The sequence below is a fragment of the Cariama cristata genome, unplaced genomic scaffold, assembly GCF_000690535.1.
Source record: "Cariama cristata isolate BGI_N322 unplaced genomic scaffold, ASM69053v1 scaffold10195, whole genome shotgun sequence".
Lineage (NCBI taxonomy): Eukaryota > Metazoa > Chordata > Aves > Cariamiformes > Cariamidae > Cariama > Cariama cristata.
In genome coordinates this window covers 18,091-42,969 of record NW_009618197.1, presented here as the reverse complement: position 1 = coordinate 42,969, position 24,879 = coordinate 18,091, and the positions used below count along the sequence as shown (strand labels likewise).

Sequence of the window (24,879 nt, the reverse complement as noted above, 5' to 3'; positions counted from 1 at the left end):
TAGCTGACCCCCCCTGGGATTTGTGGTTTTGCACAACTCTCAGAAACATCATCTTTTTCCCAGTAAGCACATACAGGAAGCCAATCTCCTGAGTGAGGTGACCTCACTGCGACCTTCCAATACCTGAAGGGGCCTATATGAGAGATGGGGACAGACTTTTTAGCAGGGTCTGCTGTGACAGGACAAGGGGTAATGGTTTTAAACTAAAAGAGGGTAGATTTAGACTTGACATAAGGAAAAAATTTTTTACAATGAGGGTGGTGAAACACTGGAACAGGTTGCCCAGAGAGGTGGTGGAAGCCCCATCCTTGGAGGCATTCCAGGTCAGGCTGGATGGGGCTCTGAGCAACCTCATCTGGTTGGAGATGTCCCTGCTCACCACAGGGGGGTTGGACTAGATGGCCTCTGAAGGTCCCTTCCAGCCCAAATGATTCTATGATTCTATGGGTTAAGAAGGCAGTAGTTTCACAGGACAGTCAGACTCAAGAAAGGAAGAAAAATGACTGCATGTGAGAGAATGAGTGGAGGCATATGAAAAACAACAAAATTTAAAAAAAAAACAGAAATTTTGCCAAAATCTGAGATAGTTCCTATAAATAAGTTGGGAATAAAATACATAATGGTACATTATGAGATGAAGATTTTACTGGCATTTATTTGGGTTGTTCCTCACAAAATCACCTCTGGCACTCTCCACCTGAAGTTCATACAGTCTTTCCAAAAAATGCTGGATTAGATGTTTATACCAGATTCCAAATGTATGTAAGCACAGATATATTTATATGGAATCTTTAGCAAACAATTTAATCTGGAATATGTCAGATTTAGAGCAAAAAAATTACTCTATTAAAAATAGCCTAATTTTAATACATTAAACAGCTTGAAGAACCTCTAAAATTCAGTCAAAGCAAAAGATTCATAAACTTGTAGACAAATTCTTTTACTATCAAAAGAGAACAACTCCGAAGATCCTTAAAAAAAAAGACAAACAAGCATTCTACATCCTGCAGGAACAAAAGCACCTTGAAGACTTGTCCCTGAAGATAATAAAATCCAGTGATTAGAAGAACATGTTAGGATGGCAGGCATGACTATGTTTGTCATTACCCCCTTTTGGTACCTATGTTTTTAATCTTACTTCATGTGGAGACCTATGGTGAAGAATTCCAATGTCTGGTTCTGTCACCTAAGTAAAACAGTACAGAAGCTTTAAAACAGCTGGCAGATCTGCCACTGGATTTATCTGCAAACTCAGCCAATGAAGTTGGAAGAGATGGGTTGTGGGGAGCAAACCACTGCATATGGCTTTTCATCTTATTATTGTTTTTCACCTCGGCTGATAGACTGAAAAGCTGATAAAGGTTGGAGAGGAGTTTCATAGATTTTCATTGCAAAGTTCTGGGAAAAAAAACCTCAAAAGGGAGGTAAATGCATACGCATCACTTTATGTAAACAGAGTGAAAAGCAACTGGAAAAAAAGAGAAAGAAGGAATTAATTTTCCATTTAAGGTTTTTTAATCCCTTACAAAAGATTGTTATGTAAGAAATAGAAGATTTGGAAGAGTTCTGGCCATAGGTTGGCAATGCCAACTAAACCAGCTTTTTCTATGCTCAGCTATGTCAGCTAGAGGAAGAAAAGTAGTAAATCTGATGCCTAAAGCTGTGTAAGAGCTGCTGCTCATCAGGTTGAGTTGAGTTAATTTGCTGTGCAGCCATTATTGAGACCAAGTTCAGCTGGAGATGCCGAGTGCTACTGGAGATGGCAACAACTTCTGATAACATTTTAATGCTTCTGGTGTATTGGAAATTGGTTTGCCCAAGAACAGGTTTGGTGTGGGTAAGGGAAAGATGTCTTCTGAGGTGAGTACAGTGTTGATGGGGCAGCACTGGTGCTTGCATAATTCTCATTGCATGGGGAGCGCTTAATGCTCTCATTTGCCCTCTCCCAGCGACGCATGTGGTCATCTGCTGCACCATCAGTATAAGGAGATCAGTAGGGACTCTGAAAAGCTGGTACAGGTGGCACCTAATGCATAGCGATGGGTAGGATCATGGTGTGTGCATACCACAGCCAAGGCCTGGTGGGTGTTCAAAGTGCCCTGCCGATATCTCTACTGACGTGTATTGCACTCAATCTCACCCTGGCTGACTGACACTTGACACTGCAGGAGCACAGCTGGGGGGATCTGAATGGAGTTGTAGCAACAAGATATATAGTTGGGCTTACAGGGCTGCTGGAAATATGACCTGGCACAGAAAGGAAAAAAGAGAATACGGGAGGTGGTACATTTAGCTGGAGTATCTGAGAGTGCCATCATTCCTGCCACTCAGATAAGAGAGGTGGGAGCAGGGCAGGAACAGATGGGAATGTTCTTCCATTATACATACTTGGAGACTGAAGTCAGAGAGAGAAAACTGAGACCAACAGCACCAAAGAGCTCTATCCTATCTTACCCCTTCCACCCCAAATGCATAACTGGGAAGGAAGGGAGTAGGCATCTGGTACCAATGGGAACAAGGGCTGTTATGAAGCACACCGTCAACAGCTCACTTAAAACAGCCCCCTCCTCAGTCTGAATTGCTTTGCTTCTCACCCACCTAATGCCAATATCCTTCCAAACTGCATCCCCTTGAAACAGTTGCCATCTAAACTGTCCTCTGGCTGCGAACAAATTAGAGACATCTCTGAATGTGGTTAAGGACACATTGAGTAACCAGGAGTTTTCTTTTTCATTGTCTAAATAATATGCCAGAAGGTTTCTAAATTTACACCTCAACATAGGTTTTCCACAAGGTAAAAGAGTTTATTTCTTAGAGACTTGCAAGAAATGACTAGAGAAATGTAGCTTCTAATAATGAACACTGCCTCTTATTAGCGCAAAAAAATTCAGGCAATATGTCACATGTTTCCTTTCCAAACAAGAACTGGCAAATGACCAGAATTTAGCAAGCTTCAGTATGAGTGAAAAGGTTGCCTCTCACTAGTATTGCCACTGTTAACATGAAAACAAGATCTGTAATAATGATTATTGAGTGAAATGCCTAACTTCTACTTTCAAGTCAGAAAGATTTCTCAGATTCCTGAAGATACTGCAGAAATTGTTATTTCACCTACAAACCTGACAAGATTACATTAGAAATCCCCCCTGCAGAAGCATGAAATTTTGCCTTGGGGGTAAGAGATTGATTATAAAATATGTTAGGAAGAAAGGACCAAGCATGTTGCAAAATAATCATTTGAGAACATTCTTCCAAAATTATTTTGCTTTTAAACTACTGATACTGATACTCATTCTCAATCCTCACCTTGCTCTATTGTCAGTCTTTGCACTTATGACTTTCTCGGCAATTAAACCCCCCCCAAAAAAACGAAGAGAAAACTGGAAAAAAGTTTTCCCTGTTACTGTCATTTCATCAGGAAATAATAATAAACTACTATTGAAACGTTAACTAAAAAAGGCCATTTCACTCATAGATAAGAGTGGGGTGAAAGCAATTCAGAGCCCTAATTTGCAAATTATGCATAAAGATAGAAGGTGGTGTAAGTAAGGTCAGTTTAAAAAGGAGTCCCAACAGACTCGAGTCCCACTCTACCTAAGTTTTAAAGATCTCTCTCTGGTTCACATTCAGCTCTTCCAGAAGTGAACCTGAAGTAACCAGTGCCATCAAAAGCTTTTCAAATACTGATATTCAAATGAGCGTATAGTCACAGACCTTTCACACAACAGAAATAGTTAATTAAAGTATAGTGATAGTTAAACAATACTGATAGTTGGGACAAGGATTCTCGTAGGAAGAATTTCTGCTATTTTTATCCCTGCTTCCTTGTAGCACTGATTCATTACAACCACACAATTGTCACATGCAAATTAGCTGCACAGATAAGGTGGCAACTGAAAAAATTACCTCTGATGTCGCACTTGGCCCACTTAATTACTAATGCTGTTGACCCAACTCTGTCTGCCTATTTAGTCATAACAATTCAATAAAATAATTATTAATACTTACCTAAATTACATCTTAATGACTTGAATGTATATTGTGAAGATAATTTCACTTCATTTGAGTAATGAAAATTCCAGAGAGTCTATATTGTACCATTATTCAGATTACTTGAGATAAATGCTAGTTAGCTTAGATGCTAAATTTCTCAAAGGACCCACTTTAAAATCAATATTATTGTGAGCTAATGAACTTCTAAATTCTCAGAAAAATATTCCTTTCTTCAATACATGTGTAAGTTTGGGGAGTGCAGGAAGGGGCAAACATGGTATTTTCAGACATTACAAAAATGCTGAATACCTGCTCTGCATGTAACATGGAGTTCCGTTTAACCTTGGAGTTAACACTGGTGTTTTTGCAATAAATGTAAAAACTCTGTTCACCTCCCAGAAAGTCTCACAGAAGTATTTCCTTCCCCATATTTTCATCAACCCTAGTCATGTGGTTCAGAGTGTAAGCCACCCAAATCAGCCCGGACAGTACAAAATGCAAAGACTTTGACTGTAAAATGCTGGGCGGGATTCATGTCTTAAAAATAGGTTATTCACAGAAAAGGTCCGTGAAATAGCAGCAAGGAAAACACATGCTCAAGAAAATACTTAAGCTTTCACGCACTTATGCCCTAAAGTTACAACTGAGGTCTTGGAAGTGCTTGTTCATCTCCTGCCTGCAGCTGAACCCAGCTCACACCAGCAGCTTTACCTTTGGGCTCCCCGGTGTTCAAGCTCTCTGTTCTGAGCAGACAGAGCAGCTTGGAAACCATGTCAGACCTTTGAGTGAGTCTAGAAAGTAGGCCCTCCTCTTAGATGCCATCAGAGCTTGATCTGCTAGGAAGTCTCAGAGCATGCCCAAGGCAGAAACACAGGAGCACGGTGTGAATTGGCAGCTTCTCTATCTGAAAAATCTGACGGAAGGAGGAAAAAATGGCTTTATCTTTCTCATAGCACAGCACAGCTATTAGAGGTTGCATGCGGAAGGCAGGAGATCAGATTCATGTGTTTTTCTCAAACTCGAATTTCCTAAAAATGAGAGCAAGCTATGCAACTACTGATAGGGAAGGGCATTCTGGGATTGAGGAGGAATCATTCACTGTTTTTTTAATTGCTGTGAAGTTTAGTTGGTAAGACAGAAAGGAATATTATCCTTTAGACTAGTGACAGTTGGCTGTGGAAAATCTTCTTGTGCTGTTGCTAGAAATGTTTTTGGTTTACATCCAGTGACTGCCAAATATAAAAAGCAGAGAAAAGGCTAAAAATTTGGGACTTTCTATTTCTTTCAACCAGGTATCCTACAGATTCATGCTTCTGGTGCATAATGTAATTTGAAAGAAAATGGTCAGCCAGCTGTGCTCATCCAAAGGGATGACTTGGATGTCAAGATCCAGGGAGCAGCATGGTAAATCCAGCCTCCAAAATGGTGTCTAATGCAGGACTGCAAAAGTGAGGCAAAGCTTTCAGATATAACTCCTGCTTTGGAGCATCTTACTGGCTTCCTCTGCTTAGCACTGCAAACTCCTTCCCTAATTGCCTTTCTCTTCCTATTAAGTTATGCAGGGTCTTGTGTGACTAATTCAATTGTAGGGATCCTGCTCCCAGAGACGGGAACTGGCGTCAAGGGTGGTGATGCTCACCATTGCTGCAGCTAATTGCATTTTTAATATGGTCTTGGAGGCCTCACCTGCCTGTTTGGAGTCCACTCTGTGTGCTGCAAAATGAAGGCACTGGCCAAATTTCCAGTGCCCAAACCATTTTCAGGACCTAGCTGCTAGTAATTCGAGGCTGTTAGGTCAACTGAACTTGCTGTTTTGCTTAATATTACTAATATTAAGTAATAAATATAATAAAATGTGAAGCAGCTACCAAAAATGAGAAATACTGGAAAATTAATGGTGTTTTCTATCTGTCACTGATTTACTATGTTTAAATGTGTTTCACATTCCACCATGCTGCTTTTGATCTGCAGTGATGAAGCAAGGGTAAAAGGTAAGAGAGCTTGTAAGCTAATAAGGAACTGGAATATACTAACTTTCTCTAGGTGAAAAATAAAAGGGCGTGCAGAAAACATGCAGTCAGGCTTGCTTGCTAAATACAGTCGTTATGTTGAGACCCATTTTAATGTATTCCTACAGATTTTGTTTGCTAAGGCAGGCACAACACATAGCAGGATTGAGTAAGGTATTGTCATCTCCCACTGCACATAGGTGAGATTTCTGTTACGTGTGATTTTTCTTATACAAACTGTTGCGATTTATTTCCATGGTACGTACAGAGCTATTACTAGCCAGGTCCCTGAAGCCCAAGAAGTAAGTGGAGATGGCCTCCATTTTCTTCAAACCCTTTCTAAAAATAAGAGAACATTTGATTAAGGGTTGACAATTTTCTTTTCTTCCTTTGCTTGTTCTTGTAATTCATTTTGCATGGGAAGTGGGCTGTGTTTTTCTTATCCCTTCCAATTCAGCAGCCGGGCGGCTGGTTTTGTGGGCCCACTCCCGTCACCATGACAACCAGCAGATCACTGTGATGTGATCCCATGCGCTTTGTCACTAACGGTGCTATTGTTCTCTGGTAATGACTCGGGAGATGTGTTTCCCTGTTCTCATAAGGGAGGATTAATTATCGTTCCACTGGTCTTCCCACATGTCATGTGTGGACTACAGCATCGTATCAGGATGCGTATCACTTCACATGTGGTGACTTCAAGAATGACTGGTTTGCACCATGAAGCCTATGTTCAGCACCAAGCAGACACTGCTCCTCAAAAACATGCGAGAGAGTCTGAATTGAGGCTGTAGTTCTCAAGAATCATGAGTATGACCACACTAGGTGAGATCAAAGGTCTCTCTAACTCATTGATTCAGTGTCACTGCTAGTGGCCAAAACTGCCCAGAAAAGCAAAATATATAAATAATTTGTCTTATGTGATTTATTTCACTCTCATCTTTGGGCTAATTTAAAGTTATGCATATGGGATTTTAGCTACAGCAGAGACTGGGTGCTGGATATATAGTAGGCAGAAGACCTGATTTTGCTAAATACAACGCTACCATGGATTTCAACAGATACATAAAACTCAGCTGCTCTTTAGCATTTGGAGGAAGCTGATTTAACATCCCTTTTCTAGATGGCAGCAAATCATCCCTGCACTGCAAAGCTGATTTCTTTTTACGAGTTGCAGAGATGGCAGAAGCCCTGTGCTAACCTTCTTACAAATTACCTTTGGGATGATATATTCCACAAGAACCAAAATAAGAGCAATCTTTTCAAAACTGCATTACAATCACAGGTCCAAACTTGTAAAGTGCATGGAAGAAAGGATACTTAGAATCTCAGGATCACAGAATGGTTCAGGTCAAAATGGATCTTCAAAGATATTCTAGTCCGAGCCCCCTGCCATAGGCAGGGACATCTTGCATGTTGCTCAAAGCTCCATTCAACCTGATCTTGAACACTTACAGGAATGTGTCATCCACAGCTTCTCTGGGCAACCTGTTCCAGTGTTCCACCACCCTCACTGTAAAAAAAGCTCTTTCTTATGTCCAATCTGAATCTTCCCTCTTTCAGTTTAAAGCCATTGCACTTTGCCCTGTCACCATAGGCCCCAGTAAAAAGTCTTTCTCTGTCCTCCCTATAAGACCCCTTCATATATTGGAAGGCCACAATGAGGTCTCCTTGCAGCCTTCTCTTCTCCAGGCTGAACAACCCCAACTCTCTCAACCTGTCCTCATAGCAGAGGTGCTCCAGCCCTCGGATCATCTCCGTGGCCTCCTCTGGACTCGCTCCAACAGGTCCATGTCCTTCTTGTGCTGAGGATCCCAGAGCTGAAGGCAGTACTGCAGGGGGGGGTCTCACCAGAGCGGAGCAGAGGGGCAGAATTCCCTCCCTCAGCCTGCTGGCCACACTGTTTTGGATCCAGTCCCAAAACGCTACGGAAGGATTCTGCAATGTTACTACACAGCTGATTTTCCAAGTATGCGTGTCGGGATATCTACTGTCAGAGTCCAGTAATCTGACACTCTGGTACTTCATTTCCCTCGGTTATAAGGAAACCTTCATGCAAGTCAGTCCACCTCGACTGGCACCCTTCTTCCTGACGTTACTGTGCTGAGAGTTTCCACCAGTCCCTTTCCTGTACAAGGATACTGCATTTGACAGCTAACATTCAGGGAGTCTTTGGGGCAACCCTAAACCACTCATTCACGACACCCACTATCCAAATTCAAACAGTTCTTTTACTGATGCTTTGCAGTTTATTTGTGGGCAATCTTTTTCTAATTTAACTTTTCTTTGTGATAAAAAAAATGCCCCTAATAGTGCTGGTGAACACTTGTAAGTCTAACTGGTCCCTTCTGCTTCTATTATCGGGTCCAAAATGGACCAGCGTACCATCAAATTGGATAATAAAACTGTATGCTCCTGATCTAGTGACACAAGACTGTGAAAGACTGTAACTTCACTTGATAGAATTTCTAGATTGCAGTACACCCTCTTAAAAGGAAAAGTTTCTGCAGTGCATAAAACAAAGTAAGAGCTGCTGGTCCCCACTACACATTAAAGGAACGTTGCAAAGTCACAAAGCTACAAAATATCAGAATGAAGACTGTTCAGCACCGGCTAATCACCCTTCACCCCAGGATACATATTCTACATGGCATCATACACACAGTATAATTATATTTCTGAATAATCCATGAATTCAGTGCAGGAGGATGGATGGTACTTACAAAATAAGGTAGTTGATATTTCTTTTTTTAGCCTTTATCATTCTCTGTGTGGGTCCATGTCTTATATATAGTTTTTCATTGAAGACCTCACCAGTAAGAATGACTCACTTTCTACAGACTTTTTTTAGACATTCATTGAAATAATATTAGACAGCTCCAAAACAGGAATTAATATATTTTATAAGACTCCTTCAAGGCAAGGTGGCATTCTTATACCCATTATACAGATAAAAAATTAAAGTAGGACTAATTAGGGCCAGATTTTTTTTTTTTTTAAAAAAAGTATTAGTTCTCAGTGCCTAAATGCAGGAATTGTTTTCTTCCATTTCAATGAGTAATCAATATCTATCTACATATGTATTCAAAGGACAACTGTGGTCAAATTCAGTTTTAGCTGTGAGCACTCACACTTCAACAAATCCAAATTCTCCTCCTTTGCTTGCATGTGTGTATCAAAGGGTTTTCAGTGCAACAGTTTTATCAGAAAAGTTTGTCACAATGTGCAGCTCGCTGTCCAGGTAAATCAGAAGCCTGAGGTACCTTGGAAAATGGAAAAATCTGAGTAATATGGTACTTCAAAGCGTGCTGGAGAACATGGCCAACTTTCTGCAAGGAGTCAGCTTAAGCCTAGCCAAACAAACTAGCTCTCACTTGGTACCAGCTCTGTTGAGCCAGAGCTGTCTCCCAAAGAGTGACAAGAACATCTCTGTGAAAACCACCCAGTTAAATGTCCCTCTACTTTTGTTCAGGATTCCCCCAAAAGTTTTAAGTCAGTAAAAGAATTTAGACATGAAGCTGATATCCTCCATTCCCCTCTCTGTTTTCTTTAATTCCCCCCTTTCTTCCTCTTCTTCCCCCTTCCTTCCTTCCTTCCTTTAATTTGGAGACAAAAAAGACACACAATAATTTCTACTGAGGAAAGAGGAAATGGAGAAAAGGAGGACATGGGGAGCACAAGAAGAGTCCAACCTTCAGGGAGAGAGCTCAGAAACAAAATGCATTTTGGAGGAGAGGGTCAGACACAGAGAATCTCAGAAATAAAGAGAAAGGAAGAGTGGCACCCAGCTAGCTCCAGGTGAGACAAGAGGAATTCCAAGAAACAGATTCTTCCATGAGTTTGGCTTATAGAAGCAGTAAAATGCATGACTGGAAGATTAGGGTAATGATAAATTACGTATAGCTAGCTCATAAACAGAAAAACTTCCTGATTCATTTTGTTTGGGACATAAAAATATTAATAAGTATTAAATACTTGTTTTATTTTTCTGCACTATTTTTAGTTTGAGTCAATCCTTGCCACTGAATTTATTCAGAACTTAACTGAAGGTACTCAGTGAGATTCCTCAGGCAATCTGCTTACCACTGACTCCCTCCTGAGAAGCTGCTTTCCAACTACAGGTACTTAGAAACCTGTACTATCAAAGAACAGACACAAGCAGATAATTGGGCACAAGATAGCTCTTAATACACAGATATTTCTACCCCAGGTTCCTCTCTTGATTTCATATATGTGGGCCAGGAATATTATGTCCTTTCCTAGCCAAATGACTGAGGGAATAGAGAAGCATCTTCCCCAAACTCATAATCCAAATCAAAGGCTGATCTCAGAAAAGACCCTTAGATATATTGTACTATGCATTCTCCATGGACCAGCCTTCTTCTGCATGTGCTAGCAAGTGTTTTCTTTATGCTCTTTTCCCTTGTGTCTCCATTTCTTATTGTTCAAGAAAGAAGGAAATCGGCATGCTTTTTAAACAAATACATATATGAAGCAAGAGGCCATTATATACATAGCAGAGTTAAGAGACAGAGAAATTAAACCATGCAAGCAGGGACAGCAGAATTTGCTGACAAAAAGCCTGATATCACAGCGAATCAAAGATTTGTCTGTATCTGGGTTCTTTGGCATAATATTCCACTCTTGCTGCATAAAGTTATTTTTCTGAGCAGAAAGTGAAGATCTACTATTTCTACAGGCAATAAAACAAGTACTTGAAAAATCAGAACATCAGGAAATAAAAAGTTCATGGACAGAATAGACATATTTCCAAATTCCAAGAGAGATAGAAAATGAAATAAAGTAACTTGCATTGTCAATTTATATTTCATTTCTGGCAACAAGAGGGATGCCTAGGGAGTTCAAAGAAGCTAACGGAACTATAATATTCATACTATATTTAAAAATGGATCAAGGCTAAAAACTGACTCAGTATTGTGCAATCTTTTATCCTAATGCAGCATAGCAGCTAAGAACTATTATTTCTTGATAAACGTCATCTTAACTACTTCAAGAAGTGGGCTTTCTATGTGATTAAAAGGGGAGCTGTTTGGAGAGAGCATACCTGAAGCAGTGAAAAAGCTGTTAAATAGTGTGGCTACTGAAGAATAGAAGCTATCAATCATTTCAGAGATTTTAAGACCTGTAATCAGCTGCACTTACATTTGTTTTTAGCCTGAGCTGTGGGATTCCAGTAAATAAGATGAAGATTTTTTCTCCCCTCTTCCTAATTGGAAAGGGGGATTGTGCACAGAGGGCTACTCTACCAATTCCGGCTGCTAAGTAGGCAGTCGGAGAAAATACTGTTTGGGATTTATATCAGAAAGGTAACTCAATAGGTGTTTATCCAGCGTACTTTTGTTCATGGTATTCCAGTTTTTAAAATTTAAACTGACTGTTAGCACTTGTATCCACAGTAACCTTATCCTTCCACGACTGCCACCTGGGCAAATACTTTGGCTTTTATATTTCAAAACTTCCATCTAGATCAAGTCTTTGGATCAAAAAATTTGCCGAGAAGTATTATCCAGTCAAAGACTTTCAACTCAAATCTAGAGCAAGTATGGTACATCTTGAAAATTTAACCCATTGTTGTACCCATCAATAATGTTATTAAATCATTCAGTTTCCAATAATTTAGTAAAGTACTGCATAAGATAATAATAATAACAACTGTCTGAAACATGAGATTTCAGTTAAGTCATGGATGGTATGTACAAGTGCATGTACCCTCAGTTTCATCAGTACTAGCCAGCCTAAAACAAATACAGTGTATTTTTGCATGGAGATTTTATCCCATATGCACAGTAATTGCAGCTTAATGAGGGACAGCAAAAGATACAGAATATAATATTTTCCACAGTGAATAAAATGTTTAAAATATTTAATGTAGTGTTTTAAAGTCTACAGAAGTAAATTATTTGGGAAGTAAAGTAGCATTTGTATTACTTGTTTTCCTGAAAATATGTTTCAATCAGGAGTGGACTAAGAACAAGACCAAAGACCAGGTGTGAATTTCATTGTGTGACTTTGTATTTATGACAAATAAAAGCTTGTTGTTAATTCAATCAATTATGCTTATGTGGAATAAAATCATAGTTAAGACAAGGCAGTTTGCTTTGTCTGCACTGGGCCTTTACCTTACTTTCAGCAATTGAAGAATGTATCTTTTTTCCCATTGGAAGTCAAGAACATCAAACTTTCTTAGAACTGAACCTGTCCTTAGACCCATGTAAAATGGGCCAAGTTTTTGGAGGTCACGTCCGATGCACAGTGCTCAGCTTCTGAAAAATCATGACAAAAGTGTTTCCAACTGAATAGATTCATTTTAATTGTCTAAAGTTACCATCTGAAGTGTTAGCCTAACTCCTTATAACCCAGTTTCTAAAACGCAAATGAAACTAGAAGCATGTTTGGATGTATAAGCACTTTAGAGTGATAACAGAATTCTAATGTTCCAGATGAACAGTACTAGACAAGTGTAAATCACTGCCGAATGAGAAGAGAGGGCAGTTTGTGGGTCTCATCATTGTTTTAAACAACCATTGGGTTAAGGTTGTAAAATCATTGAGCAATGTGACATTAGAAAAATAAAAACAAGTTTTGTTTTTAACTGCTAGTTCTTTGAAATGTGTGCTTGTGCATACTCAAATCTCAGTACACTGAGTGAGGAAGGAGTTTTGAGGGAAAAAATTAGTAGAGAAACCTGTGACGGAAGACTGTATCATAAGGCATATGAATGTGAGGGGTGAACCGAGGTTGCACAGGTAATGTAACTCTCCAGTTCTTTATTTCTGAGCCTGTGGAATTTTTTGCCTTATTGAATTACCCTTTTGTGTAACGTGTGTGTGCACGTGTGTGTGCGAGTGCGTGTGTGAATAGGCAGAACGGACAGCACATTGTGATGGACAGGCAGAATGGACAGCATGTTGATAAAGGCTTGACGGGTTTCATTGCTTTTGCCATTACAAAGATTAAAACTTATGCTGGAGTGTTGGTACCATAAAAAATATATGGGCATAATGTGTGGGAGAAGGAAACATTTTCACCAATGTGGGGGAAAATGGAAGATCTCTAAACGGAAGGAGAGAAAGTTTAGGTGCCCAGGAAATTTAAAAGCAGTCAGGCAAATTCTGCACCAGGAATGATTTGTTTGCATGACAATTCTGGTACGTCATTCTAGAACAGCTTTTAAAAGGTAGCTGTAATTTTACGAGCAAAATTCAGCTTGTCTCCCTTGTCGAAATTTTAATTATTTTTGATGGAAGGAAAGCTTCTCGTCTACATGCTAAGAGGCACAATGTGTTGTACAATACTTCTGTTTCTTTACTGGTTTCCTTTAAATACTTTGTTCATCTCCCAACTGAAAAATTACTTCCTTTAGCTTTATTCTCTTCCCATTACATCCCATTATGACATCCTGTTCACTTCCCCATTTTCTCCCCACCAAACTCAATATTTGAGACAGTAACTATCTGTTGCTAATAACATCACCATCCATTTCCTGCTTGAATAAGGCATTAGTTGTATGGTGAAAGATTGAAGACAAAAGAGGTTAGGAGGCTGGAAATCTATACTGAGGATGAATCCTGTGATCTGAAATACATATTGGTACCACATTTGTATTTTATTTGTCCTCTAGTAATTCATTCATTCTCCAGGAGTTCTCAAAGATGATTGCTAAAGGATTAGTATTTCCTCTTCAGTTTCTTAAGACTTTTCATCAAACATCACCTAACCTAGATGATTCAGATATTTTAATTAACCAAGTACTCTTTTATGTGCTTGCAGTATAACAGTTCACTTTTTCTTTCTCTCCCTCTCTCTAATATCTCAGTGGTCTTCATTAACAATGTGTTTCACTAATTCTCGTACTTTGTTCTTTATGCTAAAACTAAAATTAGTTTTATCTGACTTCTAGCAGTGCTCATAACTTTCTTAATATTCCTTTCAGCTATAGCTGAATGTATTTTACTCACATAGTTAATGAAATTACATTTTCTCTCCTAATTTTTTTTCCGTATTGTATTTTGGTTATTTATCTATTTTTTAATGATATACTCTCTCTTTTATTTATTTTAGATTGTTTCTATTTTTTTTTTCATCTGCATTAATACTTATTCATGTAATTACCTGAACTTTTCTTACATCATCCAGTCTTCCTTCGTAATGGATAACATGTCCAAGAATCTTATGTTTATTTCCAGTTATCTGTTAGTACCCATTAATCTTTACCTGATAACTCCTTCAGAATCCTACAATGTAATTATCTGTAATCAAGTTCCTCTGTACTGTGGTGTCCTTCAAACAACTTTAACTTCATCAGGGAAATGTGTCATTGTTTGAGATTCATATACCTACTGGTCCAGATTCCATTTAATTGTTGCCTGTTGGACAATGTTGTTCAAAACAGTAATATATACAACTGTCTACTGTGTTCCTTTTAAAATTCCTTTTATTCTGTTTTTTTTAAAAAATTTATTATGAATTATTCCCATGTGAAATAACTAAAAATAAGCCGTAACTTTCTGTTACATACAGACCATTGGTTTTAAGTTTACCATTGCCTTCCATTGTGAAGCTTTCCATTATTCACCTACAATGTAAATACAATTATAAACTGATTGTCCTTTGAATCTTCAGTTTTTCACTCCGAAGAGTAAAAACTCTTAGACTTTCCACCTGTCTTAACCTTTAAACTTTCTGTTACTTTTAATGACCTTTACATATTGTCACATTTTCCATATTTTTTGTTAGTTATGAAGAATAGCATTATACACATAATTCTATACACAAACATTTCTAATTCTTGAAGATTTAGTATTGCTCCTTTTGGTAAAAAATCGGCTGGAAGGTTTTGACTTTAAATAAATGCATAGCAAGAACATTGTATCAGCATTACACCTCTTATTTTACGAGTTATTAAAATGTCATTTTTATTCTGATTATTAGAATTTTCATCTGCTTTATTAACCTAACTTTCAGAATAAATATTTGCTACTAGTTTTCATAAACTTGTATTTAGGGCCAATAGACAATTCCTCACATATGTAGTCTCAGAATACAGTTCATCGGTGTTTGTACACCAAGATGAAGGCCAGTCTCAGCACTAGGCAGGCTTTTAGCTCAAGCACAAGATTTAACATTAACATTTAATGTATTGTTACAACAGATGGGACTAATGCCAGTCCTCAAGTACCGTACTTGTAGGTATATACCATGAAATAGTTTCACTTTCAGTGATGACTGTACATGCAATGGCTTTCAATGTCTGGATTAGGCCCTCTGTTCTTAGTGAGGGTAAGACTGAGCCCAATACATCGGACAAGCTCTTTTCTCTCGGAGTGCTGTAGAGTGAGCTTCCCAAAGAGGCACATATACACCACATGCCACTAACCTGAAAGGCAGAGGTCAGTGGAAAGAAATCCCACCACATATACTGGCATCTGGATTGTCTACCAAGTGTACAGCCCGAAGTCCTGTCTGTGTGCCTTGTATGTACAACCGCGTGCGGAACAACGTTTAAATCGAGAAGGCCAAATAGTCCAGAACAACCAGAGAAACCCTCACCTAAAGGTTAACTTAGCAGAACCTAGCAGACAGGCAGATGGACCCATCCTTGATTGTACCTTCAAGATACAACCGTTGAGACAGGTTTAGATGAAAACATACTCCCTCTGACTCTCAAGGAATCCACCATACCCAGAATGTTATGAATCAGTTGTTCAAGTGAAATAAACAAAAATTCTGTCTTGTTTTTCTTTCCTCTGTTGAGTAATCATTACTGCCAAAATTTCATAAAGTCCTTTGTCAAGTGCAGGATCAGTCACCAGCCTCCAGTGCCTGTGTTTTTCTCACACACATATTACGTATATAGATATATAAACCTGAAGCAGATTCCTCTGAAATCCCTTTCCACTGCCTCTCCAGATCTGCATGCACTCACACAGGATGATGAAGAATGGTCTGAGACCTCAAAAAAGAAAGACAGTGCAAGCTGTTATTTCCACATGCCACGCTGAGGAGTACATTAATAAGCCCTTCTGTGTCTCAACCAGCTTGAGGAATACCATGACAGAAGCATTAACTGGAGCATGAGAAATGGGATTATTTGTTAGACTTGCTGCTGTTGCATGATGACAGGCACAATCTTCATCTCTGGCACCCACCTGAGCTCTAATTTGCAGGTTTTATAGCAAGAATTCCTACTAGAATGAAAAAGACCTTGAAACCTTGAGGCTGGATATTCTGAGAGGGAGGAGAAAAAGCTTTAATAAAAATGCTTTGTGTTTCCTTTTCGGTGAGTGCTGGATGGTTTCTAGCCCAAATTGAGCCATTGAGACTTTTGTGTCTACATGATAGCCAAAGGAGACCTAGTAAAAAAAATCAATGCAGCCTAGACAGTGGTTCAGCTGACCAGATGAACCTACTTTAATTTATCCTAAAATAAGTACCCTAATAGTCAGCCAGTCAGCTAAATTGCATTCTATGCTCCATTGGCTTTAATGGATGATTAGGTGCTTCACCTAGTTGCCCGCAGGTATGAATTTAGAGTCATTTGAGGTGCTGCAAATGTACATTGCCTGGAATCCAACTGAAGCTCCAGATAGGTATGGGTTTTCCATAGATTCTGTATCATATATTCCAGGCCTACAGAGATGTCTCAGACATCTCAAGTGATTCCAGTATGTGGGCAACTGAACTGAGTCCTAAGCATCTACTGACTGGCACACATGTAGATGTTTATCTTGGAACTGTAACTCTCCCCGACTCTATGTTTGGCTAACAGGTTGGACTAAGGGAAGAGTTGGCCTGACTCGGGAGAGACAGTCACAAAGGGTTACCGAGGTGAAGGAGAGGAAGACTCAGAAGAGAGCAGAGTGACAAAAAGCCACTTTGCTCAGGGAAGAAACCAGGGCCACACTGGCACTGACAGGAGCTCCATGGTTGTAGTGTCAACTTCTGCAAATCTGCCATGAAACTAAAAGCAAGTCCTGGGATTTGCAAGTGAGGTCCAGATGAGGGGACTGAAACTTGTTGTTCCAGGCATATATTCTAAGATTTTCCTAGATGTACAGAAAATCTTAAACCACAGCTTATTCCAGCATCAGTGGGACTTGTATTCCTTCTACCCTGCTAAAAATGTGGCTTGCTGCGTATTACTGACTGCCAGTTTCAACATTGCCTTAAACAGTTCTTAATTTCTGGGAAAATACATGCAGACAATGCTCTTTAAATCTTATACTTCAGATGATGCAGGAGTGCCCCAACGAGTCTCTGCAGTAGCCATTATGGGCCTGGAGAGCTCAGAGCCTGGATGTTGCAAAGGTTGATCTGCTCTCCTAAGCACATTAGGAGTTGGCTTCTGAAAGTCACTACAAACTAGAACCCTTGTCAGACATTGGCCTCTTTTTCATTGTCTGCAGCATGGCTAATTTAAAAAAGGTATTGGCAGACTGACTTAGTCTTTTAAGCTTTCATCTAATGTCCAAATCATCAATCTCTGCACCAGGTATTTTTAAATAAAAGCTGTGGTGATCTCTACTAGTGCAGGACTTGGAGCCAATGCACATAGAGAATTTATTTCAGGTGCATTTCACTCTGAAGAAATAAAATTGCTTCTGTCCTTTATACTTGATACAGAGTTTAAGATCCTCCAGAGAGATTAAAGGCAAGAAGAATTATTGGGTATTCCAGGATAGCAAATCCCTGGAATGACACCTGAGAGAGGATAGTCTCCAGATAAACTTCAGATGACTAATGAACCTCCAGTAAAAAAAATGAAAGAAAAGAAACAAAGAAAGAAAGAGAGAGAGAAAGGGAGAAAGAAAAGAAAAAACTCAAAACTAAATCCAAAATAGGCAGCTATGGGTAATTGAGAAGGAAGCCCATGCCCAGCACTATGAAACCAGGTAAATACTTGTGCTGGTAAGTTCACAGGATGAATACAAAACCAGAACATTGTTAGAAGGAAAAGAAATGTATATGCAACTAAAATACTAGGTAGAAACTCAAGACATCTGTATTCAATTCCTAGACATGTCACAAGCTCTGTGTGATCTACAACATTTAAGATTCACTTCAGTTGTATAAGCATCAGGACTCTAGAGCCATCTGAGGTGCTCAGTGGTATCCCACCTGGACTCCAGCTGGTAATCATGACGGGTCTGGCTGTCTCTGATGCTCAGTAATACGTCAGCCCTGTCTGGATATCCTGGGTTCCCTACAGTATCTCGACTAGTACTAGATACCTATGTTTAAGCAACTGAATTGATCTGTTAAACATTATGTTAGTAGCTATTTTAAGAACTAGTCCTCTTATCTCAAACGTATAAACAGTTTTAAATTCCATCCTGCAGTAATTCTATGCCTCAGTTTCCCAACAGTGAAAAAGAGAGAATTAAAAAAAAAACTTAGGCAATACTTAGGTCCTCAGGTAGTGCAAGCCATTTAAGTACTTGAAGGGTCAGAGGTGCATGTCTGTAAGTTCACAGCAGCAATGAAAGTCTAGTGTCTGATGACAATTGAGGTTATTAACTGTTACTAGTGAATGATATTTTGGAATGTCAAAAAATATAAGAAAATGCTTCATATTTTTTTATTAACTCATTTTGGTTGCCTGGTTCCTGTTTCTCATACAGTGTTTTACAAATCTTTTTTAAGAGATATTATCTTCATCAAATTGCAGTATTAAGCAAGTGATAAAATTTCAGGATATCTTAAATGATTAGAACAACCTATAAATAGATAGTCATATGCAGTCCTTAATCAGAACTAGTCCCTACTGGGCAGTGATTTGATTGAACTGCTTTTATCTCTGTGAATCCAGAATGGAGTCTTTGATGAAGCTCCAGAGTTGTAGAAAGCTGCATGCAAGGATCTAGTGACCTCGCACTTTTGTGTATTTTCATCTGTTTCTCTGCAATTTAACTCTTTTCCTCAGCATACTAAGTTACGTAGGCCTGCAAGTCTGCATAAAGATTTATAGCTTGTCCCAAGGATATCTATGGGACCTATGCATTAAAAAGGTATTCACCAATTCATTTGGTTTCCTTATTGTTTATGTCTAGTTTACATACTGCAATTTATGTCTGATCTAATTGTTTTCTTGCACTTCAGAATTAGTTTAACTGCAAAAAAGCCTTCACATTATGAAACTGCAGTATCATCTGCATCTTCAAATATAGAGTATCTCTGCACAAAGTCACTACAAATTCTTACATCTGAAGGACACTGCAGCCTATTACACAACAAATTATCAAAGTTAATAATGATTGTATGTATATAGATACATATTCAAGTATGATTCTACTTCTACAAGTAGAACCAAGTCTTGGGGCTGAATCTGCCTTGGGCCTAGTAAATATTATGCAAGTGTCCTTCTTGCATGACACTAATAGTAGGTAGGAATTACACTTGCTATGTGCTCAAATATGCTGTAAGTAGAAATAAAGTAGTTCATGAAAACACAACTGATTTTTTAATACTATGTTTCAACATATTTTAAAAATATATATATTGATGAACTATGGAAAATTATTCATGCTGTAAAGTTAATAGGAAACAGGCTGGTTTTTACTATAAAGTCCACACAATTCAGGTAACATAAACAAACCTTCCTAATTCTAAGTACAGTCTAGTGAATAACTTTCCTAAAGCCCAAGGGAGCCTAAACACAAGAAGTTAATTTCTATGATCTAATGAATGATTACCCATGAAAACCTTTTACTGAAAAACACCTTTCTATTAGAATGCTAATTTAATGAATAGATTTTTGCTGTTGAGAGTAGTATAAACAGGATGTATTTGTTCTCAGATGTGTGTTATTCCATGGACATTAATTATAACATTGGACATTAATTATAAAATTGTGGTATTCCCTCTCCTGTTCCGAACATCTAGTAAGACCTGTACTACTAAATCATACTTAATAGGAGTGTGATGGTTGTTGCTTAGGCAACAGAATGAATAAATGCAGGTCAGAATGTGCTTCCAGAAAAACAAAAGCAGGAATAAGGTACAGAACGAAGAAGAAATATGTCTAACTGATTTTTACTGCATTGAAGAATTAGAGTTCTTCAATGTAAAGCAGCTAACTTATCTGAAACGCTTAATTTAATAAGATTGTAAACTATAGCTTCATATGTAAGCCACTTTAATAAAGGTAAAGCAATTCTTTCATATTAAGGAAGACTACAATACATCTAAGTTTGGAGTAATCTGAATTTTTCTCTTAGCATAGCAGGTCTTTCTTCTCTCATTTTCTTGTATACTTTCCAAGTTTAATTTTCTCTTCAACATTTTGGTTAGAATGGAAAATATTTTTTTAAATACTCGTTTAAATTTTCAGTAGAGGCTTTCCATACATAATGCTGATATATTCAAAAGAATAATATAAAAAGAAATTGAGTTTTCAGATCATTTTTGTTTCCAATTAAATATGGGAACTATTCAATTTCTGGTACAAACAAAAACTGTAACATGGAACAGCATGATGAACAGTGTGAAATCAATAAATTAGGAATTATTATTTTACTGAAATTATACATTTTTTATTACTAGGTAATTTTCCAGCTTTTTATTTTATTGGATTTAAGATTCTAATCTTCCATTCACATATGCATGCTGCCCCAACTAATATTAAGAGTAATTATATATTATGTATTTAAAAACAAACCACTTCAGAAAGGGCTTAAATTAAAATGACCAGAAAATATTAGCTAACACACAAGTATGCAGGCATAACTTAATCTGCCTGATACCTGAAAAGTTTGATTTGCATATTGAATAATAGAATACTATATATTATTTGTATGTTTAGAGAAGTATACTAATAAGAGATGTAAGAAACAGAAGTCTTATAAATTCCCCAGAATGTGGCTCAGGCCCCTCCAGAGCCAGGGGACAACTGGAAAGCCCTCCAGGGCAATTTCTTTGGTTCCTCTGGTGCTCATCATTTACCTGGGGTAGGTGTATCCCTCTGCATTTGCTATGGTACATACAGCCTCTTGTGAACAATTTCCTTCTGTAATGTCTTTAAGACTAAACGATCATCTACTTATGTAACTAATGCTACAACATATATAAGAATATGTAATTACGTTTGGGGAAACTCTAGCTTGAAATGCATTTTGGAAATTTTTTTTATGTTGCTGAGCTGACAGCACACCCTTGCAGCTTTGTTTTCAAGAATATTTAAAGATAGAGATTCGAATTATTTTTACTGATAGAAGCAAAAGATCCTACGGCAGCCATGTAAAAAGAGGAAGAAACATCTACACTATTATAATGTGGAAATGGCAGAGATCTGTGCCTTAATTTTCCAATCAGTAACCCAAAGGCATATAATGATGTTGGCAAAAGAAATTAAATAGGAACAAACACAACTTGTGATGATTTTATAGTCATAGTATTCATGCTGTTTCACTTCTGTTTCTTATATGCCAGATGTAAGTTATGAAAAGTTAGAACTGTTCCAAGATATTCATGGTTACTAAAAATATCTTCAAAATAAGAAATGTAGTCAGGATTTTTGCAAGAGGTTCAAGTAATGGGAATACTGAAGCAGGTAGAAAAGTGATTATATAACGACTTTACAAGTCAGCTTCTCCCTTTACTGTAAATATTCATTTCAATGCAAAGTTTGTGCATGACAAGTCTCTGTTACTTTGCACCACATGGTAATACTGTAAATCCTGAAGTACATAAAATTATATTTCATTCATATATTCCTAATAAATGCCTAGAGTTAAAACGTGAAACTGGAACTGTTGAAAGGAATGCATTACTTTTCCACACAGGGCATAAGTTTCAACAAGTGAATCCTAATGTTTTCACCGTGATTATCCAAGATGCAAAAACATTTGAGACATCCAGAATCACCTGCACAGAGAGCAAACTTCATTAAATAATTTTCTGTTATTAAAATACCTCTCAATGTAAGAATGGCATTGCATGTTATTTAATTATTATTACAATGATGCTCATGTTTAAATAAAAGTAATAATGTGATATATTGCAGATAGGGGTGTTTACAGCTTTTACATACTGTGAAAATCCTGCAATGGATTAAAAGAACTGTGCATTTTTCTTTTTTAATCTGAAGACTGATAAGGAGGAGAAAGAACCTTAACATTCAGTTTTTCTTTTACCATATTTCTGGCTAGAATATTTTGTAACGTGTACCATTTGGAAGTTTATACAAGGATAGTTTATATATTAATTTAGCTAGACATAGAAAAGTGAAACACTAAACAGATCTTCTTAGTGCAATGCAGAATAGCTCTTAGGTTTTTATGAGCACATAAGAGACAGACAAAAAAGGCAGCTACAGTGTATATACACAGCTATGCATGGAAGATTTCTTACCATAAATTGCACATTGTCAAATCCATTAGCCAGCAAGTGGTTTTCATACTGAGGTAGCCCAATATTTTCCAACCATTGTCCCACTGTCTGGACAGGGCATCGGGGTCCTGTAGGAGGGTGAAGAGGGAGGCGTTTAAGCAACGAATAACCATCCACTGGATAATAGCGGTAGTCCTGGGCTGAGAGGTGGCATTGCCACATCGTGTTCCGGGGAAAGTTGGTATCAAAGGAGCCCGCCAGCTTGACAGATTAATGTTTTCAGCAAGCAGAAAAGTCAGAAGTAAAACATAGTTTACAGGGCAGTATATAGCATAAGATCTGATCCTAGCTCTACATTTCTTAGTTATTAATCTTTACTACAGACCAGTACGTCATACAGTAGGAAAAAAAAAAAAAGCAGCATATCAAGCTGTCAGCTAAGCTGTTCTCCGTTATATGTGATTGTTGGAATACTCCACAATGAGCAATGCACTGCCAGCAGCAAGAATTCTTTTTATCAAGTACTCCTACACTCATCAGTATGCAGCTCCATGCTTCTTGCTCCCCCTCGCTCGCTCCCCTTCATTACCCAGCCTAGGCTACACCTCGCATTTTCAATAATAGCCATCAGATAAGGCAGATTTTTTTTTTGTCTGCAAGCTGTAAGCCTGCTGCTGCTGCTTCCTCCTACACACCCATCCAAGCGTCAATCTTGAATGATGAGAGCAGTCAAAACAAATGCAGAAAATAGCAAGATTCAAAAGCAACCTAGAGCACTTAAATCTGAATAGAATCTTCATACCAGTTATGCTTTACATATCTGTTTGTTGTAGATTTTTACGTTCCACATGACATTAAGAAATGTAAAACATAAACCATAGTCTATGGCATGGTTTACTATGCCTTCCCCTTTTAATACAAGATAGGTAGTGGTCTGTGTCTTTGCTTATATAACAGAAAAGCCCCTTAATGAATCGATAATGAACACATTTCACAGTTTCTCTCCTGTAGTACAGCAAAAGACATAAATGGCACAACAATTTTAGTCAAAGTAATTAGATTATCTGCATGATTTCTTCAACCGTGAAATATTCTAAGACACAAGAAAACCTTTATGCCAACATACAATAATTCAACTTGAAAAGGTCACCATTTCAAATGAATAATTAAAAGAATGTTTATGCTAAATAAAATTTTAAGTTTATATCCTATTCTTACAAAAATGTGAATGATAGCAGGCAGACACATAAGATTTGAATGATTTCTAGAGAGAAGGTATATTTTATCGTCTATAACTGGAAAAAAATTAGTAAAAGATCATGAATTTAAAAGGAAAGCAAAGTTCATTTTCTACACAAGAAACCAAATACCCCACAATGTATTTTCCATTAATGCTCCATTTTTGAGACAGTTCCTCTCAAGGTGGAAGTATTTTACACCTTTGTCCTGAGAGGAATGTTAAATAAACTTTTGCTTTCCATAACAGGATCAAAGGACTTGGCAAAAAAGGCAGAAAATTGATATATTCAGATTACAATTCTAAGAAGAATCCTGTCCAGTAGAGCTTCATTTATTGAACACATTGATTACTTTTCTTTGTTTTTCTTGTCCATTGTAAATCTCAAGCGATGACCATTTCTAAGGGGGAATTTAATTCCAGGCATAAGGAAATTATAGATATCTGTCAAGGGCATCATTTGGGATTGATAATACAAAGTCTCTGCAAGTGACATGCAGAGACTCCCTGAGAAGTCACAGAACAGACTCTAAACTTAGCTGGATATTTAAAGTCAACGATGTTATAAGAGTTTCAACTCCAACCTGACTAGTCCTTGGACTAAAACTAGATGACCTTTCACTCTGATACTGCTGCTTGGATTTTTGGAATATCTTATGCAAACTGAAGTCCATAATGATTTTGTAGAATAATTTTAGTTGAAAAGTAGAAGATCTTTCATGAGGTTCAAAAGTGGTCTAAGACCAGTCTGGTATGAGAACTTCCATTCCTCCAGGTCTGCTTACTGATTTGATACGTTACTACATGAGGTATGAAAAGTTCATCAGGTGTCTCAAAAAGTACTGAAGGCTCATCAGGTGCCTACAGGTAAATTTGTAATTGCTGAAGAAACTTATAGGAGTTTTCTCGAGTATTTAATAACAACAGCATGTGAATATATGCAATATAGAGCATATATTTTTGGTAAGACTACAGTGTGGACAAATAGCCAAATCTACTTCAAACAGATTAATGGATAATTAACTTTTTTTCCCAGAGAAAGTAGATATACCAAATTGATAGGAATCTAGGTCTCATGGAAATACAAATGCATTTATTCACACCTGTCTGTAAATCTTCCCTATTTTGCAGAGTTTTTCTACTGTGATCAATATCTTTGTACATAGACAGAGTGTAATCCCTTCAGGGTTGTTCCTAGTCAGCAGCAAGGCTATAAGGAGGAGGGTAGGCTATGTTGAGTTGAAGTATAGTGGACTTCCCTTGGGTAAGCAATTTTGAAAGGCTAGGCAAGCTCTT

General features: G+C 37.9%; 1 pseudogene; it reads right to left on the bottom strand.

Annotated features, from left to right (window-relative positions):
* Positions 1-22,568, bottom strand: part of LOC104162112 — a 39,670-nt pseudogene extending 17,102 nt beyond the window's left edge.
* Between the last annotated feature and the right edge of the window lie 2,311 nt (positions 22,569-24,879).